We start from the raw sequence: 24,572 nt of genomic DNA, 5'->3' as shown, positions 1-24,572 counted from the left end.
GATAAATTCGCCATCAAGAGATTGATCAAAAAAATCATTCAAGTCATCTCCTCCTTGTGACAATATTTCATTATTGGTGCTGTCAATTTCAATCAATGTAGTGGAATCATTCAAGTCATCTCCTCGTGACAATATTTCATTATTGGTGCTCTCAATTTCAATCAATGTAGTGGAATCATTCAAGTCATCTCCTCCTTGTGACAATATTTCATTATTGGTGCTGTCCATTTCAATCAATCTAATGGAATCATACAAGCCATCTCCTCCTTGTGACAATATTTCATTATTGGTGCTCTCAATTTCAATCAATGTAGTGGAATCATTCAAGTCATCTCCTTGTGACAATATTTCATTCTTGGTGCTGTCCATTTCAATCAATCTAATGGAATCATACAAGTCATGTCCTCCTTGTGACAATATTTCATTATTGGTGCTCTCAATTTCAATCAATGTGTTGGACAATTCAAAAGAAATTGCCACGGTCTCTTCATTGTGAGCCATTTTATTTTGAAATTGCTTGCTGTAAATTGCAGAAAAAAATAATCACTTTCATTTATCGTTTTTAGTAATACATAATATAAAACTAACTTTATCAAGTATTTAGTATAACAGAAGGACTGCAAATAAATAACAGAAAACATTTTTCAAATTATCTTCAAGTGTACAACATAGTTCCCCTTACAAATTAACAACTCACCTTTTTAAAAGTAGCAGAAGTGTTAGTACTGTGTAAATCAAACACCAGAAATTCACCACCAAAAATTCCTCACAAATGTACCTCAGACAGTAGTATCACAAAATGGCTGTGGTTTCCTCTCATTTGACATATATACATAACCAATTAACTTTCATCACACACAAATACAAAACCAAAGTAACATTTTAATTGGTTCTAAATTTCAACACTTTCAAATGTGTTTTCCCCATGCAATTTTCCATAGGACATTTACATACGTCTACAGCCTGAATGGCTGAACGGAATTACACCAAACTTGGCAAAATGGTACATCAAACCTAAGAGGTCAGGAAGAATCTACTATGCCCCCTTATGGTCATTTCCCCCTTCGCTTTGGCCTCCTCTTGTCTCTCAATCCTACCGAGGGACAAGATGGCGGCCGCTACGGACTGTTTGGAATGTTGACAGACGCCGGAGAACCAATCAGCTTCGCAAAGCTCCGTAACGCGAAAAGTACGCGAAGCGGAGCGCTGTTACAGATATATATCTTTTTTTGAACGTTAATTTCTCAAAATCCACTGGAGCACATATATTGAGACCTAGCAAAGGCACATCGGGCTACCAGTCCCTAATATTTTGCCAAGTTTCGTGCAAATCCATTCAGCCGTTCGATTATTATTATTTTGGTTTTTTTTTGCCCCGCGGGGCCCTTTTAAAACCTCCACATCAAAACTAGGGGGTCAGCGAGGATCTACTATGCCCCCTTATAGTTATTTCCCCCTTTGTTTTGACCTCCTCTTGTCTCTCGATCCTACCGAGAGACAAGATGGCGGCCGCTACGGACTGTTTGGAATGTTGACAGACGCCGGAGAACCAATCAGCTTCGCTTCACAAAGCTCCGTTGCGCGAAAAGTCCGCGAACCAGTGCGCTGCCCGGTCCGCTGTTACAGATATATATCTTTTTTTAAACGTTAATTTCTCAAAATCCACTGGAGCACATATATTGAGACCTACAAAAGGCACATCGGGCTACCAGTCCCTACAATTTTGCCAAGTTTCGTGCAAATCCATTCAGCCGTTCGGGCTAAAAGTGAGGCCAACCGCCCTATGGAAAACTCAATGTTAAAAACACGTTTTGGGACCCCCCTTTTTTCTCGGCCCCCCCTTGACGAACCCCCCCCAAATTTTCAAGGGCTGCTCAGAAACAAAATGTGCCATTTTCCTGAAAATTTCAGCCAATTCCGTCCACAAACGCCAAAGTTATTAGACATAGAATTTTCAAAAAACCCATAGAGAAAAAATCCTAACTATATATACCTACTGGCGACCGCCAGTAGGTAATATATATATATATATTGATTTAAGCCTGTTGCAACTGAGGGAACAATATCATGTACATTCCTTTTCAGTTCACGCAAGGTGGGTTCAAATTCAACATAGAGCATCCATCGCTGGATTAATCATATAACCAATTATCACCTATCCTCATACCTCCATTAAATATTGCACACTCTCAATTAAAGGGTCAAATCCTCAAAGAAAGTTATGGTATATGTAATAAAAACATCTGCAATAGACAACTTCAATAAATAGTACACAAATCCAAATGAAAGCATCATTACTTAGTAAAAGGCTAATGCATATACTAAGGGCATCTTCAGGAGGAGACTTCAATAGAAATATCAGAAACTGATATACCAACATCATCACTGAATAAAGTGCCATTGCATGCATTTATCCATAAGACTGTCCATGCCGTATATATTCTAACTCGAATCCTCAAAGAGGGTTCAAATATATGACAATCCCAGGGATAAGGTGTATTATTGCTCAAAACTAATTAAAGTGCCAATACTCATTTCCATATTGATGTGATGACATTTTTTGTTTTCAAATGAGGTAGGAAATTTTAAATCAAAAAAGGTAAATCCAGCAACATCAATCTGATGGCTAAAGTAATCATAATATGGTCTTGCAAAACATTGTTCATCCATATTCCTGTCAGTAAAGGTACCAGTGCCCTTATATATATGCATCTGCAATGTTTTGCATAATTTCATCAAGACCAATCGACATGCTGTGCTAAGAAAATATGAAAAGAACGCTAAGACCAAAATCTATAACTCCCCCAGATCATACAAGAAAGTTCCAGTGCGATACGTGCTCCAATCCCCAGATGGTCCTGCCACAAGGCCAGCACCTTCAACAGGGAAGGCACTGCATCATTTTTTTTAAAACTACAAAACAATAAACCTGCAAAAATTTACCAATATTGAATTCATATATATGCTCTGTCACTACAAAAGTGTGATATTAAAATACGAACACAGCACATGGAATATCTATATATAGTCCAACATCAAGTCCGGGAATAATCAAACAAGTCATTACCCAAGTGTTCACAGTTTCGTTTCAAGATTATGCCCCCACGGCCTTTCAATGACCAATAAAACAATCATCTTAGATTCACATTGCCGCAGTTCCAGTTCCCTGTTGCCTCTGCGGGGATGAGCCTTAATATGCTTTATGCCATAGCATTGCAGAGTAATCAAATTTCCCTGGTGCACCTCCCAAAAGTGCTTGGCTATGGGGTATGTCCTGTCTTGGTGTTTTATAGACCCAATGTGCTGCAAAATCCTAATTTTTACCTTATTGTCTGTGCTGCCTACATATCTCATTTTACAACCACACTCCAGTACATAGACAACAAAGTCTCACATTTGATCATCTCCATGATCATACAGGTTCTCTCTTCAAATGTCTCATTTTTGGCACAATTAGCCCCAGATTTGCAGCCCTTGCCTATAACACATTTTTTAAAACCCAAATTCCTATTTGTTAGCCAATCAGATTCTGGATAGAACATGGATCTGGTTGAAATATCGCCTAATGATGGTGCTTTGCGATATGTGATATTAGGATGCAGGCCCACAACATCATTTAAGTGCTCATACTGCTATAATATGTGCCAGTTGCAAATGTTCAACAACTGGATCCATGTTCCATCTTATAACCTATAAAGAATTTTATCACATTGTTTTCCTTGGATTACTCTCCTCGTGTGATTTTGGGTTTAGTCTGTTTATTAGTGAACAGCAATTCTTCCCTGCTCTTGGTCAGCACTCTACATTTCGCCTGCCTGAGCACTTGTTCTGGGTATGCTCTCTCAGAAAACCCAATAATCATAGATTTGGCTTCAATTTCAAACTAATTCTGTGGCCTCTCAAAAGTTGGCTGTATCGTATGCTCCATTTCAGTAAGTGGGGATGATCACTATTGCCATGTAAAATCAAGCTGCAGGCAGTGTTTTAATTTTTTGTTTTTGTTTTAATAGAATCCTCTACTACCTGCAGCTTTACATCTAAAAACTCAATCTCATGTGAGCTCCATTTCATAGTCAACTGTATGTTATATGGGCTGTTATTCAGCATTCCTACATACTCACTCAGTGATGTCTCATCTCCATCCCACGATATGAACAAGTCATCAATAAAACACAACCACATTAAGATATTGTTCATGTGGTGCACATTACAATCAGCCCATGCCACCTCTTTCTCCCACCATCAAAGGTTGGCATATGGGGAGAAAACACCGCCACCATTGCTGTGCCCTTCTTTTGGAGGTATAGCTTTCTCTCAATGAGAAAGATGTTGGGCGTGAGACAAAAGGATAACATTGTTAAAAACCTTGTGTTATGCTGTGCAAATGCTAGGGGATTTTGAACTAAAACTATATTGGCATGCCTCTATTCCATAATGAGGGACAATGAACGTATATAATGAACAAACATCCATGGTTACCATTATATAGCTGGTAAACCATGGAATATTGTTAATCTTGCTCCACAACCATTAGTGTCCTGTATATAGGACATAAGACTTATTGACATATTGGCATAAACATAGATACAAAAACCTGGAGCTGTTTTCCAATTATGAGCCCATCATACTGACAATTGGTCTCTCCAGCGGATCCTGAAGATTTTTGTGAACTTTGGGAGGGCAATAAATAACTGGTATCTTGGAATAATCTGTCCTTAAAAACAAATATTCATCTGTTGAAAGCAGGCTAGATTTTGCTCATCACTTGAGTATAACATTATACTCCTTTTGATGATTACAAATAGGATTAGTCTTTAACTCCTGAAAATGCTCTCTGATCCTTAGTTCCATATTCATTTCTCTGACATAATGGTTACTGTTCATAACAACGACGCTTCCACCTTTATCGGAAGGTTTCAAGATAATGGATTTGTTATCCTGAGTGCATTCAACTCCATGCTTGTCATGGGCCGTAAAGTTGTTATGATTTTTCTTATGTGTGGCGATGCTAAGTCATCAGTTTGTGGAATGCATCTACCAAATTGCCACTAGGCAGCTGTGGTGTAAATCTACTACTTGGTTTTAATCCACTATCAACAGTGAAATGCATGGAGAACCCCATTCGCTCAACTTGAGAGATATCCATTTCATTTGATGTCAGTACAGAACCACATGTCTCGTCTTTTGTATCTTCAAGTTGTTAATTTCAAGTATCTCAGGGATGTCACCAATAGAAAATTGCATTAGAGTGGAATCAGGGTGGCTCATATTTGTCTAGTTTACAAAATTCCTCATGGTGAAATATTTATGCAACTTCAATTTCCTGACACATTTATAGACCTCAATTCGGAGACTAACAAAGTCAGGTCCTACCGATCTGCAAAACCTCTCGCCAGTATTAAACATCTTTAATTGGCCCACTGTAAGAAGAACATCCGAGATGTTAATGACACTTTTATTAACATCCAATTTTGACGTATCTTAAGATATTAATTCTGAGCTTGCTTGGCAGTCTTGACTTTTACTTTTGACTGTTCTTGTTTTGTGCTGCCTCGCCCTCGACTCCACCCCCTGCCATGTTGGGGTGTCACCAACCTGAGCAGCTACTTCTCCTCATGAAAATCCAGTGGCTCTTTGGGTGCTTCATCCGCCGAGGACCCTGGCTCAAAGCTTCCATCTGTATCACTTATATTTATAGTGGAACGACTCACCAGGTGCAATCATTCCTTGGCTCTTAAAGACTCATATTTCTTTGCGAATGTGTTGATCTCCTATACTGATACTCAAGTTTATCCCTGTTAAATTTATGAGCCTTAGGCATCCTTGTCTCTTCCTTATGCTTTCCGATGCGTTCATCCATTTTCTTGAGGAAAGCTTTAACCTCCTCTTGTTCTTTAATCTCTTTAAGGAGTGATTTTATAATTGCTGTCTGTTTCTCCATGCGTCAGTTGGCATAGGTTAGAAGCATCTCCATAAGCTTAAAGGAGCAACTTTCTGTATTTGATCTCCATTCCTCAAATAGGTATGAATCCATGTCCTCACATGTAGGCATCACAAGGATATGTAGCCCACGAGGTATTCTTTTGCATTCAATATTCCGAGTCAACAATGTCATCTCCCACAATTTCTTGGATTCAACAATTCCTGCTTTACACATCTTCACAACATTTCCAAAATGTTTACTTTATTCAGGATAGCTGCTGTGTTGAACATTTAGGGGAGTTCTGTCAAGTGGGGACCTAGAAATAAGGGGGGTCCCAAATTGTGTTTTCCCCAAGCATTTTCCCATGTGGATTTTGAACACGACTACAGCCTAAACTGGTGAACAGAATTACCCAGATTTGGCAGAATGCTAGATGTTCCAGAACGTTTGCTTTTCGTGATTTGGTGTACAACCATTCAGTAGTTTTTAGGTCTCGTGACCTTAAATGCGTGCAAGCGCATTGAGGAACGAGAATTAAAGTGCTCAAAATGCTCATGAAACCACCAGCTTTTTGCTGGCGTTTTCATGCAGTTCATGTGAACCACGTGTTCAAACATGAACGCGCATCAGCCTCCCTCCATTTGCCGCACAGCACATCAAAGGGCTTCGCCCAGCGTGCGCTCTGCGGCTTCTCGGCTTCTCCTCCCCTAACTTCCTTGCATTTCTCCTCCCCCTCCCCAGCCAGCTTCCCCCAGGCCGTGTTCCCTCATCCCTCGCACCCCCTCCTCCTTCAGCTTATCACATTCTTCAAACTAAAAATGCGTTCCCGCTTGTAGCATGCAGGGGCCTAAAGTGATTGCATTAACCAAACTAGTTTTCCTACCCAATTTTTTTTCCCCGACAGATAAAGGTAAGTTGCATTTATATTTTCCATTTAAGGTATGTGCGTTGTATTGTGTATGTCTGTACGTAAACATCTACCAAAATCCCCCAGGATCAGAGTTCACTTACTTTTATTTATGCACTTTGACTGCTGCCCAGATCAGTGATGAGTGCTTGGCAAAGAATAAATAGTAATAATAAAATACATTTTCATGCAGATTTTAATAATGCTAATCAGTAAGTGGCCACATCAAAGGCTCTGTGCCACTTTCACCCACACAGCAACACTTACAGACACGCAACGCCACTCACACCCACGAAAGCCCGCTATCATCCACGCAACACCACACTCACCCACGCAACGCCACTCACCCAAACAACACCACTCACACACGCAACGCAACTCATCCACGCAACCCCACTCATCCACGCAACCCCACTCATCGACGCAACGCCACTCATCCATGCAACGCCACTCACACACGCAATGCCACTCACACACGCAACGCCACTCACACACGCAACGCCACTCACACACGCAACGCCACTCACACACGCAACGCCACTCACACACGCAATGCCACTCACACATGCAACGCCACTCACACACACAATGCCACTCACACACGCAACCCCACTCACACACGCAACGCCACTCACACACACAACGCCACTCACACACGCAATGCCACTCACACATGCAACGCCACTCACACGCAACGCCACTCACACACGCAACGCCACTCACACACGCAACGCCACTCACACACGCAACACCACTCACACACGCAACACCACTCACACACGCAATGCCACTCACACACGCAACGCCACTCACACATGCAACGCCACTCACACACGCAACGCCACTCACACACGCAACGCCACTCACACACGCAACGCCACTCACACACGCAACGCCACTCACACACGCAACGCCACTCACACACGCAACGCAACTTTCACCCACACTGTGCAGGGCACAATAGGTCTCGCAGTAGGAAAGTTGGAGCTATTGGTTTTGTAAATGACAAAGCCCTTTATGTTTTTAAAATGAAAACAAAAATAAAAGGCATTGTTATTTGCAATTGTAATAGCTCCAACTTTCCTACTGCGAGACCTATTGGCAACGCCAGTGCTTGATAGATGAGCGTAAGCTTTTTTCTTAGTCTTCAATAAATTTGAAATAAATCAACGTGTGAAATACACTCAGGTTATTTACACTTTGTGTGCGAGCTAGTCATACGCCACTCATCCATGCAACGCCACTCACACACGCAATGCCACTCACACACGCAACGCCACTCACACACGCAACGCCACTCACACACGCAACGCCACTCACACACGCAACGCCACTCACACACGCAACGCCACTCACACACGCAACGCCACTCACACATGCAACGCCACTCACACGCAACGCCACTCACACACGCAACGCCACTCACACACGCAACGCCACTCACACACGCAACACCACTCACACACGCAACGCCACTCACACACGCAATGCCACTCACACACGCAACGCCACTCACACACGCAACGCCACTCACACACGCAACGCCACTCACACACGCAACGCCACTCACACACGCAACGCAACTTTCACCCACACTGTGCAGTGCACAATAGGTCTCGCAGTAGGAAAGTTGGAGCTATTGGTTTTGTAAATGACAAAGCCCTTTATGTTTTTAAAATGAAAACAAAAATAAAATGCATTGTTATTTGCAATTGTAATAGCTCCAACTTTCCTACTGCGAGACCTATTGGCAACGCCAGTGCTTGATAGATGAGCGTCAGCTTTTTTCTTAGTCTTCAATAAATTTGAAATAAATCAACGTGTGAAATACACTCAGGTTATTTACACTTTGTGTGCGAGCTAGTCATACGCACCAGCTTTAGCTTTACAATAAATTGTGCAAACAAATCCAGTGTCCATATAAAAGCCAAGAGGAACAAGCATTGGCATGGCCAATAGGTCTCGCATTTGGGACCTTATAAGTATTTAGTTATGCAGCACAATATCCCTGGTGCAACAACATCAACTGTTGCGTTGCTAAACACTTATAAGGTCCCAGACACGAGACCTATTGGCTATGCTAATGCTTGTTGAAATATTTATGGCTGAAAAATATAGATATCTGGGTACTGCGGATCCTTGCAGTTGACTTGCAGATCCTACGAAGCTTTAACCAGGAAGTGTTGGCGGCCATCTTGGGATTCTCCCCGATGCTAGGACCCACAACAAATGTAAAAAGTAAAGAAATGAGTGCCGGATAGGAATACCCTGATCCCCCCAGATATGGTGAGGGGGCTGCCACTGGGTCCCGGCTGGGCATTATAAGCATTTTTTTTTATTCAGTTTTGCCGTAATTCGCTGTGGACCCATGGATCAACAACAGAGAAGGAAGGATAGTGTCAGAAACAAAAGAAAGACATATTTAAATTTTTTTTAAATAAGTTAGCAGCAACTCACCGGTGAGTTGCTGGTAGGCGTCCACCTGGCAACCACTTGGTAACTATGCTTTATCATCAACATATGATATAAACTTGTGGCTTATTTAAAAATTGAAACTGCTAACTTATTTAAACTTTTTGTAAATATGTCTTTCTTTCGTCTCTGGCACTGTTCTTTCTTCTCTGTTTTTATCAACCATTGCAGGTCCTGTATACTATTGAGGTGGAGATGTGTCCCCGTGACCTGATGAAATTGCCGCAAATTTTTTGGGCAATGAAACATGTTGGCCATTCAGGTTAATATTATCTAAACATGGCGTTTTTTTTAATTGGGTGTAAACACTAGTCAAGGATTATAAATATGTGGGTTAGATGTTCATAGCTCTTTTTAATACGGAGTTCAGCTTACTCTTTTTCAAATTGCGGGGCTTAGATGGCAGATAGATGACACCATTATTTACACCTTACTTTTTCACCTCTTATGTTTTCATATTAGTTTAGGAGTTAGGTTACATTCCTTTTCTGTCAAGAAAGTGCTGATGATGACAGAGTGAGCAAACTGGTTAGTACCAACCAGTAGCTCTACGGATGGTGCTTATCTGAGGCACTTTCTAACCCACCTCACAATTTTTCAGTGATACCTTTGTCAGCCCATTTTGAGAACATTGGCTGATGAGTGTGCGACCTGAATTCGGTGGTTGATGAATTTTTAATAATGTTGAACACATATGGGGGGGCATGACTAGACAAGTAAGCATAGCCCCATCTAGGAGTAATACATGATACCCATTTGATAGACACCCACTCACTCGCCAAAAATAGTCACTCACAAGGTATCTTACTCACCCACACAGCTCCTCACACACCCACTTATACACCCAATACAACCACTCACACATTCATACACACAAGGGAACATACAGTCACACAGCCACTCTCATAATATATGTGAGAAGTATTATCACACAGTATATATGTTTATTTATTTATTTATTTATTTTGATGGTTTTATATAGCGTGGACAAGACTCTTGCGAGTATCAGAGCGCTTCGCAAGTCAAGCAGAGGGTACCCATTAACTCTTTAAAATACTTACACTCACTTAATGATGTCATCAGTGGTGTCACTGATCATGTCATGAGTGATGTAATATGCGCGGTCATAAGCAGTGCATTGCGGGTCATACATCATTGTTAGTTCAGGTAACTAATGCTGCTAAATTTCACATGTTTTGTGCAAGTGAAATGTCAGCCTGACTATAACATCTCTGTAACCTTTGGATTGTTTCAGTGAATTTATATATATATATAAATCTGGGTTGTGGTATTGCTGGCATGCATTCATAGAGCTGGTGGGGCGTAATAGGACTCTACTGCTGTTCTTTTTTAAAACCTCCATACAAACGTCCCAAACTGCACATATATATACCTGCTTCAGAATCTATATTTAATTTGGCTACAATAATTAAGTTAATTAAACAATTGGTTATATATACTCAGGTTGAAGTGTACTGAGCTTCAAGGTATTAACTATTATTTTCTTTTTCATGTGTAACTTTGCATTTTCTCTTTGTATTAATTGATTTTTTCCTTGGGTTCTGTTATCAAGATAATGTGTGTACATTCCTTTTTTAACTTCAATAACTATAATATTTTTTAGTCTTGATAAAGTGGGAATTTACCTGTGAAATATGTTTTGTCTCTATTTCTGCCAAATTTTGTAATACAAAGGATTCATCTTAGTCTGACATGATCCTCTGTCACTTCCATCGCATATGATAGAATTTGAATATCAAATTGACAAGTTAATCTTTTTAAACTATGCGGCGCACAAGGAGTTTTTATAAAATAAATGGATTTTTTGTAAATATATTAGACTTCGAATGTGATATGTGGTTACAATAATTGTTCACTTACTCAGATATGTCAATGAGGGTGTTTCTGAGATTTTGGAGAATTTATTGAATTATGGCACCAGGGGGTACATAGTGCCATCGGTTGTGCACCGTTATGTCAGGATGAATTACCTTCTACCCTGTTTGTGATGTCCTTGGGATCATATGCCATTTCCTGGCAGTAGCCCACAGTTTCTTGCATATGAGGAACTGCTGAAGTTTGCAAACAAACTTTATTTCGCTCCATAAAGATGTCTCCCCACACTGCCCATCTGAATCACACCCATTCATGGAACTCAGCATTATTAAAGCATCTTTGAAAAAAACACATAGCTGATGGAATGTAGTTGGATTAAATCAACCTTTATTCTTGCCCCACTTACATTCCGCTGGAAGACATGAAGGGTATTAATCTTGTGTTTGTGGGAAGGTAAGGGCCGAGAAACCATGTTCTTATAATCTTTATGGCTTTTTAAGAAGCGATATGTTTTACTCAAAGTTTTGGGGAGGTGTCTATTAGTAGCCTACAATTGTGCTAAAGGTATTGCCCACATGCATTCTGGTTAAAAACACAAATGGTGACAATAACACTCGTTGGTTTTAGTCTTGTGTTTGTGAGATGCCGCATTCTCATGCACAGTTTTAGAGAACATGGTGTATTTATGGCTTCTTGAAAACAAACGTTTCTCTCAATATATTGAAGATGTTTCTGCTAGTCCCTTACACCTGTTCTCAAATGCCTGTGTAACTTAAGGTGAGACATTTAAGAAGATTCAAGTTGAAAAGGTTCTACATAGGATGAACGTAAAAGGGTGGACTTTCATACTCTCTTGGTTTACCCAAGAGCTCAGCTTGGTTTATTATTTCATTGAGCAAAACATCACATGAGTCATTTAGTGATTTTTCCTTCTTGAATTAACTGTTCCCGGATCACAATCAGTGCCTCCGCTGGTTGGGAAATACACCAGCAGTCTATCAAAGGCTTTGCTTTCTTAACACGCCGCCCACCCCCACTCACTCTTCATCCTGCCCTCCAATCAAGAGCCAGGACATTTCTCAACCCCTTGGCACACGTTTAACCAACGCTTACTGGCCAAACACGTCATGACAGGGAAGGCCACGCAGGTGTTCCTGGTGCGTTCTAAAACACAAGTACAATCCGCTTCTCATGTGGTTTGTGATTTGCTGGGAGGGTTGACGTAAAAATAAAAATACTCCTACACTGTCTTGGTCCAGGTGGATTAAGGGTCTATAATAGAATTGAAAAAAAGGCCAGTGGTGGAAGTGATGAAAATGTTTTTACACGTGCTTTTGATGATCTTAACAATTATTTTGCACCTACTGTATGTAAGGCAGTACACAGGTTTAATTTTTACCATAGGAAGCAGGAAGCCAATGAAAAAATTGAGCATTATATTGCTTCATTTAGAAGACTTGCATTGTCATGTAATTTTGGCGCTTTTGAGGAAGAATTGATTCGTGACCAATTGGTTATGCATTGTAATAATCAGAATTTGCAGGATAAACTATGGATCAACGGTGATTCAAGTCTAAAGGAGATTTCTGCAATAATTTCAAAAGCTGAATTAACCTCCAGATGTGCGAAAACTGTTATTAACAAATCCAAAAGTGACAACAGTGAAGAAGTAATCAAAATTGTAAGAGTTCCTACTCAACACCAAAATCCAGAAAAAAGCAAATTCAAACCAAGCTTCAAAGGGAAAAGTAAAATGAAAGAAACCAACCCAAGACCTAATATGGTTAAAAGTCTCTGCTTCCGGTGTGGTAGTACTTCACACCTTGCAAATGATAGGAAATGTCCAGCACTTGGCCAGAGGTGCGCCTACTGTAAAATGTCTGGACATTTTGCACTTGCTTGCAAGAATATTAAAACTGTAAAGTGTATCGTTGATGAGTGTGATGCAACCGATGACAATGAAGAAGACAATTTTGAAGACATTGAATGTTGTATTAGTGATGATGAATCTTCTAACCAGGGTAAGATAAGGAAAAAAACAGGTTGTGATATAACTGTTGGTGGTGTTATTGTTACACTAACTGCTGATTCAGGCTCGCCATACACTATCATCAATAAAATGAAATGGGAGGATCTGTTTACCTCAAAAATAGGTCATAGCCTAGATACACCTGATATTCACCCAGTTAGTTATACTGGTGAACCCATTGATTTAGTTGGGTTTCGAAAACTTAAATTCGAATTCAAAGGTAGATCTGCCTTTTGCAAACTTTACGTCTCTAAAGTGGGACTGAGTGTTTTAGGCTGGTGGGATCAGGGTGACCTTGGGATACTTCTTGACCCTAATAGTTCAGATCCAGTATTATGTATCGAGCAAGACAATTGTGTTAACATTTATGTAGAATTTCCTAAAGTGTTTTCTGGAAATGTGGGGGAATTAAAAGGATTCTCACACAAAATGATCCTAAAACATAATGCAAAACCTTGCATCCACAAAGTGAGGAATGTTCCTTTGAGTGTCAGAGATGAAGTACAAAATGAAATTCACAAGCTCATAGATAGGAATATAATTGAGGGCATAGAATCCTCTGATTGGGTCGCACCTTTGGTGGTCGCACGAAAGGCCAATGGCAAAATTTGTTTATGTGTGGACCTCAGGGAATTAAACAAAAATATTTTTATTGATGTCTTTCCCCTGGCAAAAATTACAGAACTCCTCTCATCCACAAGGGACATGGAATGGTTTTCCACTATCGATTTAACTTCGGCCTACCACCAGGTTCCTCTCCAGATAGAGAGTAGACACTTAACAGCATTCATAACAGCATTTGGGTTATTTCAGTTCAAAAGGGTACCATTCGGGTTAGCATCTGCTGCTGCCATGTTTCAGCGCATAATGTTCACCATTTTTAAAGGTATCAAAGATGTATTATTCTTTCAAGATGACATTCTTGTGATAGGCAAACATAAAGTAGAACATGATAACCTATTGATGAAGGTTTTACAAGTTTTAGATAATAAAGATCTGACTGCTGAGAAGTCCAAGTACAAGATCGCAAAGAAAAGTGTAACATATCTGGGCCACGAAACCAGTAAGCATGTTATTAGTCCCAAATATGACTTAGTAGACGCCATTCTCAAGGCTCCCACCCCACAACATAAAAACGATGTCAGATCTTTCTTAGGGCTTGCAGAATACTATTCCAAATTTGTTAATAATTTGCGGAGAAGATGTATTGCATTAGACAATTAATGAAAAAAGGGAAGAGTTTTCAGTGGTCTGATGAGTGTCAAGTAGGAATGGAAAGAATTAAAAAAGATATTTGTTCTCCACCTGCATTAAAAGGATTTGACCCTAAGCTTAAGAGCTTCATCACAACAGATGCTAGTGGAAAAGGCCTTGGAGCAGTTTTTTTCACAATTGCAAAGAGATAGCTCAGAGTGTATAGTAGCTTTCGCCTCTAGAGCTTTAACTGCAACGAAGAAAATTACTCAGTTATAGAAAGAGAAGAACTAGGCTGTTTGTGGGGTCTCAAACATTTCAAACAATTCATTTGGGGCACATGTGTTACATTTAGAACAGACCACAAACCATTAACTAAAGTTCTCACATCTTCTGGTCTTGATATTGTGTCACCCAGGATATCAAGTTTTTTCTGCACAATTGTTAAATTTTGTTTATGATGTGGTGTACGTGCCAGGTGTCCGCAATCGAATTGCTGGTTTCCTAAGCAGGAGCCCCCTTCCTGTTATAGACAGTGGTGAAAAAGAGTGGGGTGATTGGTTTGTTGCTAGCATCTTCAACGGTGAAATCAAGAGTGTAACTCATAAGGAATGGATTAATAGCATAGCTACTGACCATGAAATTCAGGAAGTTTGTCAATTTATTGAAAAAGGGTGGCCTATGAAACATAATCTAGACAAAAGTTTAAAACCATTCTGGGAAGTGAGACATGAATTGTCTTTTGAAAATGGTCTGTTACTTACAGGTGGCAAGTTGATTCCACCTTCAATCTTTAGGGAAAAGGTCATAAATCTCTGTCATGAAGGACATTTAGGTATTGTAAAAACTAAGAATAGGATTAAATATAATTATTGGTGGCCTGGCGTTGATAGAGACATAGAGAAAGTGGTGCGAGAATGTTGCGATTGCATTAATTCCGAAAAAACTTTGACCACATGTACACCTAAACCACACCCCATTATAGTTCCCTATATGCCGTGGGAAAGAGTGGGAGTAGACATATTTGGGCCAATTAAAGGATATGATGATTTGCAAAAATACATCATTGTCATTGTTGATCATTGTTCTAAATGGTCAGAGTATAAAGTGGTTGAAAAAGCTGATTCGGAAAATGTTTTGATATTCTTAGGTGATGTTTTTAGCAGAGAATGCCTCCCTAAAGACCTTGTTTCTGACAATGGTGGACAATTCATAATTGATTCAGGTATTACACACAGAACTACCTCAATTTATCACCCAGAAGGCAATGGTAGCGTAGAACGCTTTAATAGAGTTATAAAAGGAATTATTGTCTTATGCAATAGCAACAATAAAGACTGGGAAGATGAGTTAAGAAAAACTGTTTGCGCTTACAGAATAACAAAATGTGACTCTACAGGGTATTCACCTTTCGAATTGATGAAAGGCCGTTCCCCTCGTACTAAGGATAGCATGGGTTGGCTAAGTTGCACTGAGAAGATTAATTGGTCAGCCAAAGATGTAAGACTATCTCTTGAGAGTAAACAAGAGCATTGGAAAGATTTAAGTAAGAATAAAAAAGGTTTTGCCTTAAAAGTTGGTGACATTGTCAAAGTAAAAAAAGGTAGGATTGTTCAAAAAGGTGAAAGTAAGTATTCCTCACCTCTCAAGGTTATCAAAGTTCTATGTAATTCCGCTCTATTGAGCGATGGGAAAGTATGGAATGCAAATAGAATTGCATTGTTTAAAGGCAATTTTATTTCACAACCTACAAAGAAGAACTATGATTGGATTGATGATGACATTGATACATCTAGAAATGAAGTAGCAGGAACTTCTAGTGAAAGAAATGTATTGGGTACTGAGATACATGATAAAATGGTGTGCTTGGACTCGCAAGACAATATTATAGAAGGAAGGAGAGATCATATCACTCCACGATCTAAACGCAATTGCACCAAACCAAAGAAATTCGATGATTACATTACTTATGTGCATTCCTAATATATTGCTTAATTTCATAAGTTATATGTATACATATTTTTATATATTGTGTATATAGTTTATTTTGTGTTATTATAAGGGGAGGAGAAATGTTGTGTCTAGATAAATCTCGAGCCAGATCTTCTTCTTCCGCAAGATCTGGCTCGAGTACAACTCGCGCTGGCTCTGGTACTACTCGTGCCATGTCCTCTGGTACTACCCGTGCCATGTGTGTTGTTATCAATTGAATGTTGATTGTTGGGCCGTTTGGAACTGGGTGCTGGTTTAACATTGTGGATGGAAAGAGCTGTCTGGCGGCTGCGTCCGCTGATAATACTGACCGGGATACGCTTGAATAAAGATGTTACTTCTATTATGAAACACAAGTCATCTTTATAACAGAAGCCACCTATCTATCTTAGAAACGTTTTGTGTTGTGGAGGCCATAGATATATTTTGTCGACTAGATGACATCCATTCACCAGTCACTGTGAGCATGCCAAGACAGGTTTTGAAGCAGGTTGCTGTTGTTATAGCCACTGGTCCTGATGAGAAATCTGGAATAAATTAACAAAATCATACAGGGCTGAAGTCTCCTACTACCCTGTCTGACAGCTCGCAGTGACTCAACTTTCTTTCTTGAATTCAGAACCCAGTCTTCTCTTCGTGATGAAATATGAAATGACAACTTAAAACGAGCACTTCTGTCCTTCTACAGCTCTTCTTAGTTAGTGATGATGATGGACTTGATGCAGATTACTATATATCCCTAAGAGGCAATATTTTCCACAGGGTCCTAGAATGACACAGCCATGGGAAGGTGAAACCCTTCTTTGTCCTACATGAGGTAGAGTACAATTTTTACTCTACCTAAATTAACCATGTGTGCATGTAAAATGATGAAAAAAATATGTCTAGATGGCTCAGTAAATTAACGTTCACTAATACCATCCACAGTGACCCGGAGGTCATTAGTTTAAATCTCGACAAGGCATACTCACCCCTTTTTGAGGTCAGATATTAGAGTGCCATTGTTTTGGTTACAAAAGACATCTGTTATTTACAGAGCTCGGAAACACCACCATTCTGGTTAGAAATTTAATTTGTGAAAGCAAGTTGTTAGTATTAGTGTGTGGCTTTATCCTGTGCTTTGAAAAGGCAAGCATGACTAAATGCCAGGGGCGGCTCCTCCACTAGGGCGGAGGAGCGTCGCCTCACTGCTTTCTCACAGTGCGAGAAAGCCAAATCATAAAATGGCAATAACTTTTGGCTATTACTATTTTATGTTTCTGTCCTCATTGCGGGCGGGCGGGTGGGTGGAGCTGCTTGGGCAGGGCAGGAGTGGTTTGCCCACTCGTTAGTAAGCATTACTGGTTTGGTCGGCCCTCTCGGCCGCCCAAACCAGTCATGCGCACATCTGCACTTCTCCATGCAGGCTGCATTGCAGCCTACATTCCAGCCTACATGGAGAACATGCCATCCCCTACAGCCCCTGGCTGGGCGGTGTCCCGACCAATCACAACGCTCCACTGGAGTGTTGTGATTGGCTTACGGGAGGGAGGCTGCCTGTTTCCTGTTCCTCCCAGAGGCAGGAGCAATGAAGACGCAGGACCTAGGCCGGCAGAAATGTAGGTTTTAATTTTCTTTATTTTTTATTATTGACCTCCCCCACCCTCCTTGACCGCCCCCTCAGCCATGCCGGCTGCTACTGCTAAATGCAGCATTTAAGCCAAGAATTGAAAATAGATTCACCTAACCGAAAGTTAAAAATATGCTTCTTGATGACAATAATATCCTTTGCAAACGTTTTGGGTACTTCTAATATTATGTGAAACCCCAGAATTCCCAAAATATAATTTTACATCATCTCATTTGTCCAACCACCGGCTGGGGGCAGCCATCCTTGTCGAAGCAGATGGAACCCGCTTTCCACTGAAAACCATAAAGGTCCGTTCTAGTACTTTATTTTCTGCAAATAAAAGGGGCTTCAGAAGTAACTTTCAATAACATTTAGTAATATACTGTCAATACTGATCGGCCTATGTCGTAAAAACCCGGCCAATAAGCACCATTGTTCCAAACAACCTGATTCCCCACTTCCCATGGCTTATATATTTCACCACAAACTAGCAGAGTTTTTTCTGTCTATTCCACTCTCAGTATATCCCCAGACACTCAGCAGACCTGGAGGACCTTAAAAAATTACCAACTCTTTTAGAAAGCGTTTTAGCCTGGAAAAGTGGGTGCACACATAGTTGTGTACTGTTTGTTGGTTATCAAGATGCACCAATAATAAATCCTCATCTGCTCACATAAAGAATGCTATATTATTCCTAGATCTCCTGTTGAGAGAGTTGGGACTCAATGCCCTGTCCCCATGCCTTGCGCCAAACTGTCAGGACAGCGATAATGCCCAAATCAGCCCCTCTCCCTTCTTATCTTTGCACAATCTTTCTCTTCCCATAATTCCATTCTTTTTCTCTCTCTTCTCCCTCTCTGATCCCTTTCTCTCTGCCTTTCCCCTCCATCCCTCTCTTTCTCTCTTCAAATCAATCAATCAAACAGCATTTGTAAAGTGCAACTCTGTCACTCCCAGGAGTATCTGGGAGCTGAGTCTCAGTCGAAGAGCCAGGTCTTAAGTCTCTGTCTGAAGTCTGCCAGAGAGGGGGCTGTACTGAGCTGAAGGGGAAGATCCTTCCAGGTCTTGTCGGTGATGTAGGAGAAGGAGCTGCCACCAAAGTGGCTGCGATGGATGAGGTGGTATGTGCGAGGGCGAGTGAAGAGGAGCGCAGGTGTCTAGAGGGTTTGTGGAAGTTCAGTTTATGGTTGATGTAAACAGGTCCTATGTTGTATATAGATTTGTAGTGTAGCGTGAGGATCTTGAACTGCCATCTCTTCTGGATGGGCAGCCAATGTAGGTTACTCTGGTGGGGGGTGATGTGGGTTCATTTGGAGAGGTCCAGAGTGAGTCTGCTGGTGATGAGGGCCTGAGTGATGGTCTTTCTGGTGTTGGTTGGGATCTATCTGAAGATTCTACTGAGCAGGCGAAGTGTGTGGAAGCAGGAGGAGGCAACTGCGTTGACTTGTCATTTTGTGGTCAGTCAGCTGTCAAGGATGAGGCCAAGATTGCATGTGTGGTCTGTCCGTGTAGGTTTGAGTTCTGCCGGCCACCAGCTGTGGTCCCATGCACCGGTGTTCTTCTTGAAGGAATTGAGTTGGAGGTAGTTGTCGCTCATCGATTTGCCTACGTTGGTCATGGCATTGCGCAAATTGGATTTGGAATTGGAGGGGTCGTCGGTGAGTGAGAGGATCAGTTGAGTGTTGTCTGCATAGGAGATATGTTGAGGCTGTGGGATCTGGAGACGTCTGCTAGGGGGGTCATGTAGATGTTGAACATGGGGGGGCTGAGGGATGATCCTTGTGGTATGCCACATATGATGTCTTTGGGTGTGGAGGTGAGGGGAGGCAGTCAGATGCTCTGTGTGCATCCTGTATGGAAGGTGGCGATCAACTTGAGGGCTTCTTGCTGTATGCCGGTGTTGTACAGTCTGTTGATGAGGGTGTTGTGGGAGACGGTGTCGAACACCACAGAGAGGTAGAGGTGGATTAGGGCCACAGTTTCTCCATGGTCGAGGAGTGTTCTGATGTCGTCTGTGGTGGCAGTCTCAGTGCTGTTATTGGCACAGAATCCTGAAGGTGATGCATCCAGTAGATGGTTTTGTTCGAGGAATTCAGTGAGCTGCTGGTTGATGCCTTTCTCACGTACATTGGCTGGGTAGGGGAGCAGGGGAATTGGACTATAATGAGTTCCCTGGGGTCAGCGGAGGCTTTGTTTAGGAGGGGTCAGACGTCTGCATATTTCCATCTGTCCGGGAAGGTTGCTGTGGAGATGGAGGTGTTGAGGATGCTGGTGAGCTGTGTGCAGATTGGGTTTGTTGGAAGGTTGTAGAGTTGGTGGGAGCAGGGGCAGTGGGTGCCCTGGAGTGGATGGAAGACATGCTGTCTGAGGTGGTCAGGGCAGTGAGTGGAGAACACGTGATAATGATTTGGCTGGTGTTCATTGGTTGGTCAAGGTTGTTGGGGTTGAGGGTGGCAGATTGGAGGTTGAAATTGTTGTAGATGTTGGTGATCTTGCTGTGGAAGTGGTCTGAGAGGGTGTCGCAAAGTTCTTTGAAGTGGTGAGTGATGTTCTCTATAGCTGTCAGGTTGGAGAATCCTATGACTACTTTTAAGAGTTCCTTTGTGTGGTTTGGTTGCGGAGTCGATGTAGGTGGAGGTGGCTGCTTTCTTGGCTTCTTTGATGTGCCAGTGGTAGTTGGTGAGGGCCGCTTTGTGAGTGGCTCTGTTGGCGGGGTTCTTAGTGTTGCGCCATTGTTTCTCTTGTTGGTGGCATTTGCGCTTGGTGACTTGAGTGCTGGGGTGTACCAGCTGTCATGTTTGGAGGTCTTGTTTGATTTTTTGGGTTTTGGTAGGGTGGTTGTGCCGGTGCTGTCAACGATTCAGGCAGCGAAGATCTGGGCAGCTGGTCGAGGCTTGTTGAGGCCTCAGGTTGTGCTGTGGTGAGGGCTTGTGACCACTGAATTTCAGTGACCTTGCTCCACCTGCTTTGAGAGGAGATCTGAGGCCTGGTGATGATGTGCTGGGCATCAGAGATGGTGAAGTGTACAATGGTGTGGTCAGTCCAGGTAAGTTCTGTTGTGTGGCTGAATTTAATTCTGTCGCTGGAGGTGAAAATCGGGTCAGTGCGTGTCTGGCTTTGTGCGAGGTTTCACAGACCAGTTGGGTGAGGCCGAAGTTGTCCAGGTTCTCCAGGAGGGCGATCAAGTTGGACTCGTTGGGGCCGTTGATGTGGAAGTTAAGGTTGCCGAGTAAGAAGTAGTGGTGATAGTCGATTGCTGGGGGGCGATGAGGTTGGTGATGGCGTCGCATAATTTTGCTTGGGGTCCCGGGAGTCTGTAGGCAAGGGTGTCTCTTATCATGGTCTTTGAATCAGTTTGTAGTAGGAACTTGAGGTGTTCCATGAGAGGTGTGGGGTCATCGTTGGTTATGGTGCATCTGATGGTTTCTTTGAATATGATGGTGATGTCTCCTCCTTATTTATTGGCGCGGTCTCGGTGTATCATCTTGTAGCCTTCAGAAGTAGTCGTGGAGATGGTAGGGTTCGAAGAGGGATTGAGCCACATTTCAGTGATGAAGGCAAAGTCCCTGGAAAGGGTGGTAATGGTGTCCGATATTTCTGTGGTTAGTTTGCAAAGTGAGCGGGCATTGAGCCGGCTACAGGGGAGTGGTTGAGGGGTGTTCTTTATCTGCGGGCAGGAGTGGTGCTGGATCGTTCGTAGGTTGTGTGGCAGGAGAATTACAGTGTCGGCAGGTGAAGGATACTTTGGTGGATCTTGGGATGGAGAAGACAGAGCTGTTGTTTTGGCATCTGTTGTTTTGCCCAAGAGTTACTTGGTGATGTACCCTCGGTGGTGGGAGGATCTGGGGTCCTGGCACTGGGCATTGTCCAACCAGTGGTGCTATGTAGTGACCTCCATAGGTGGTCCTAGTAGGTGGTCCAGGTGGACTTGGGTGGGAAGTGCAGGGTCAGGGACCACAGGCAGTGCAGAGACCGGGACAGAAGGAAGTGCAGGGGCAGCAGGCAGTGTAGGGACAGCAGGCAGAGCAAGGGCAGAGGCAGCAGGCAGCACAGGAACAGAAGCAGCTCAGGGGCAGCAGGCAGCGCAGATGCAGGGACATCAGGCAGCACAGGGGCAGCTGGCAGCGCAAGGCAGGAACAGCAGACCTTAAGCTAGGGGTCAGGTGAAAAAAGGATGGCCCAGCCTCCCCTTGGCCCTGATATGTGCGGATTGGCTTGCCCTCGGCCCAGGCTTTGCCCGGGTGCCACCCTTGCACGTCCCGCGATGTGGAAGGCGGAATGGGGATTTAAGGTGCATGAGCGAAAGAAACAGGGGAAAGAAGCTGAAATCGCATCCCAGCGGCAGAGGCTGCTAGGAAGTGTAGGTAGGCGGGAGGGATCTGAAGGATTTCCTCTTGAAACCGCCCCATATAGACTACAATTACCGTCAGGGAGCTATAGTAAGTGACAGGGGCACCAGGCAGCCCTGCGCTTTCAAGACCTGGTGCCAAGAGCTACCGGACACCAGGGAAATACCGGTAGAATGAAAGGCTGGTCCCTATCCCGAGTTTCCAGCCACAGACCATTTCCAGCTGTGCGCTCTACAAGTGCCAATAATCTAACATACCATTCATTACCTAGCATAACACAGGGATTGAAGGTGTGAGAGTGTCCCCCATTTCGAGCTGTCCCTCCAGCTCGTTCCAGTTTCAGCTGTGAAACTCGAGGCCCCTTCCCTTTAATCCTCGGTCTTGTGATGTTAGGTGTCCCGGCCGGGTCCTCCCATTTAAGAGCCGGTGCGGCCAGGGGGCGGGAAGATAAGCCGGACTCGTATTGCACCGCGCTGCTTCTGTGACAGGAGTCATATGTGCTACTGGTATCCTCTGCACAGCAGAACTTCGCGCTTGCGGGAGGGGAACTTCGTGTGTAGCTAAAACTAGAAGCCAACAGCGAGCGTGGAGTCCCCTTTCTGGAGGAGGCAGCCACCCTTCTGTCTGTCTATGAGAGCTGCCCTGGGCTTAGGGCTTTCTTCGGGGCGCTTTCAGCCAGGCACTGTCTGTTCACTGCAAACACAGTGAATCAACACGCGTGCCTCTCGCGGTATTCTTCGAGGGAAGAGGGCCCTTGGATAAGGCGACCCAGACGACACCTCGCCGTGTGGTAAGTTATTGTGTTGCGCTTTTCATTTCAGAGAAATGAAGCAATGTCCCTCTAGGCTTAGAATGTAACCTGTGAATTTAGAGTTGTGGAGCCACAGCCTCCAGGCCCTGTGTGATGAATCACCGCTGCCAGAGGAAACTTGAAAAACTGAAAGGCAGAGATGGGGTTCTCGACGTTCATAAATATTTTTAAAATGGAGGGCAGATGGAGAGCAGCGAAGCCAAGTCGATTTTCTTTAGACCTTTTTAAGCAGCATGTGCACTTTCATTTTGCAGTTAATTGAAAAAGTTGCCGGGTGGTGCATATTATAAAGAGAATATTCTTGTACTGATTCAAGAAATGTTGTGTTAGTCCCGCCATGATTTGGCACTGTGATCTCAAAGCTAATGGAGTAAAATAACCAAGCACCCGATTTTCCAACAATATTTTCGCAATTAAGAGAATTATGAATGACAGTAAACTAAGAACACATGTACAGGGGTAGTTGTTTTAAATGGCGTCATCAACACGCACTATGAAAAACACCATCAACTATCATCTTGTTTTGCCAGAATGTTGGACTCGGAGTCATGATAAAAGTCTATATTTAATGTATATAATTGTCCCATGTTGGTGAGGAAATTCTTAATAACGTTGCGGATTGGATTCTAGGAGTCAGTCAGTGTCCGGAAGTGCTCGAATGGGGGCACCCCTTTCTATCTGTCCTCTTCTACAGCTCTACTTTTACAATCACGGTACAATGCTTGAAGCATTGTGTGCTGCATAGTTACAGCGACAAAAGAGGCACTTAAGCACGTGAATGGAATTTGAAATGTCAATCAAAATTCCACTTCGGATTAGAGAATAGTTTTCTGCGCAAAACGCACTTGCAATAATGGAAAATCTGCCTGAATAGGGAATTTTCAATTTTTAGGGTTGGGGTGTTAAAAGGGACTTTAGAAAAGGGTCTCATTGAAAAATACAGCAAGGAGGATCATGAAGCAAGCACGTTAGTGTGCATTGAGAACTGTTCTATTGGGAGTTACTCGAGCTGGAAGCGCACATGAAACTACTCCTGTGGCAAGCCGGAGTCAACGCCGTTTCTGGGTGGGGAAGGAAGACAGCCCCTTCCTAGCCCTCAAGGGTCACAGACAATATATTGCACATGTGGATATACATTTTTTTAAAATGCAAATGGTTATTTCCACCATTTGTATTTTTAACAATTTCCTGCCATGTGGATAGTCCCGCGGGCTTCACAGTGAGGAGAAGCAGCACTCTCATGGAAATCTACAACGAATACAGATTCACACACACACGTGGCAGCTTAAAAATTCTGAGCTGGCTGTGGAGGCTCCGTGGACTTATGCATCCCATGAACACGCCTCACCCCTGTTACCTGTGCCGGCCGCACCTGATGGTTACATGTGTGAAGTCAGGTGGCTACTCTCGGCCTTTTATCCATCCGAGGTCGATAAACTATGTACCATTT

General features: G+C 42.6%; 1 protein-coding gene across 7 annotated transcripts in view; it reads left to right on the top strand.

Annotated features, from left to right (window-relative positions):
- SLC7A2 (solute carrier family 7 member 2) overlaps positions 1-24,572 on the top strand; it is a 641,379-nt gene that overhangs the window by 269,399 nt on the left and 347,408 nt on the right. For 2 of the 7 annotated variants that reach the window (XM_078678122.1, XM_078678121.1), the window contains exon 1: positions 22,822-23,101. The exons of the other annotated variants lie outside the window; for them this stretch is intronic. The gene's annotated coding sequence lies outside the window, so the exon portion shown is untranslated. Of the gene's footprint in view, positions 1-22,821; positions 23,102-24,572 lie in introns of those variants that run through there. 7 annotated transcript variants of the gene reach the window in all.

This window comes from Lissotriton helveticus, chromosome 2_2 (genome assembly GCF_964261635.1).
Source record: "Lissotriton helveticus chromosome 2_2, aLisHel1.1, whole genome shotgun sequence".
Lineage (NCBI taxonomy): Eukaryota > Metazoa > Chordata > Amphibia > Caudata > Salamandridae > Lissotriton > Lissotriton helveticus.
The sequence above is the reverse complement of the archived record's forward strand: the minus strand, read 5'-3'. Positions and strand labels throughout refer to the sequence as shown.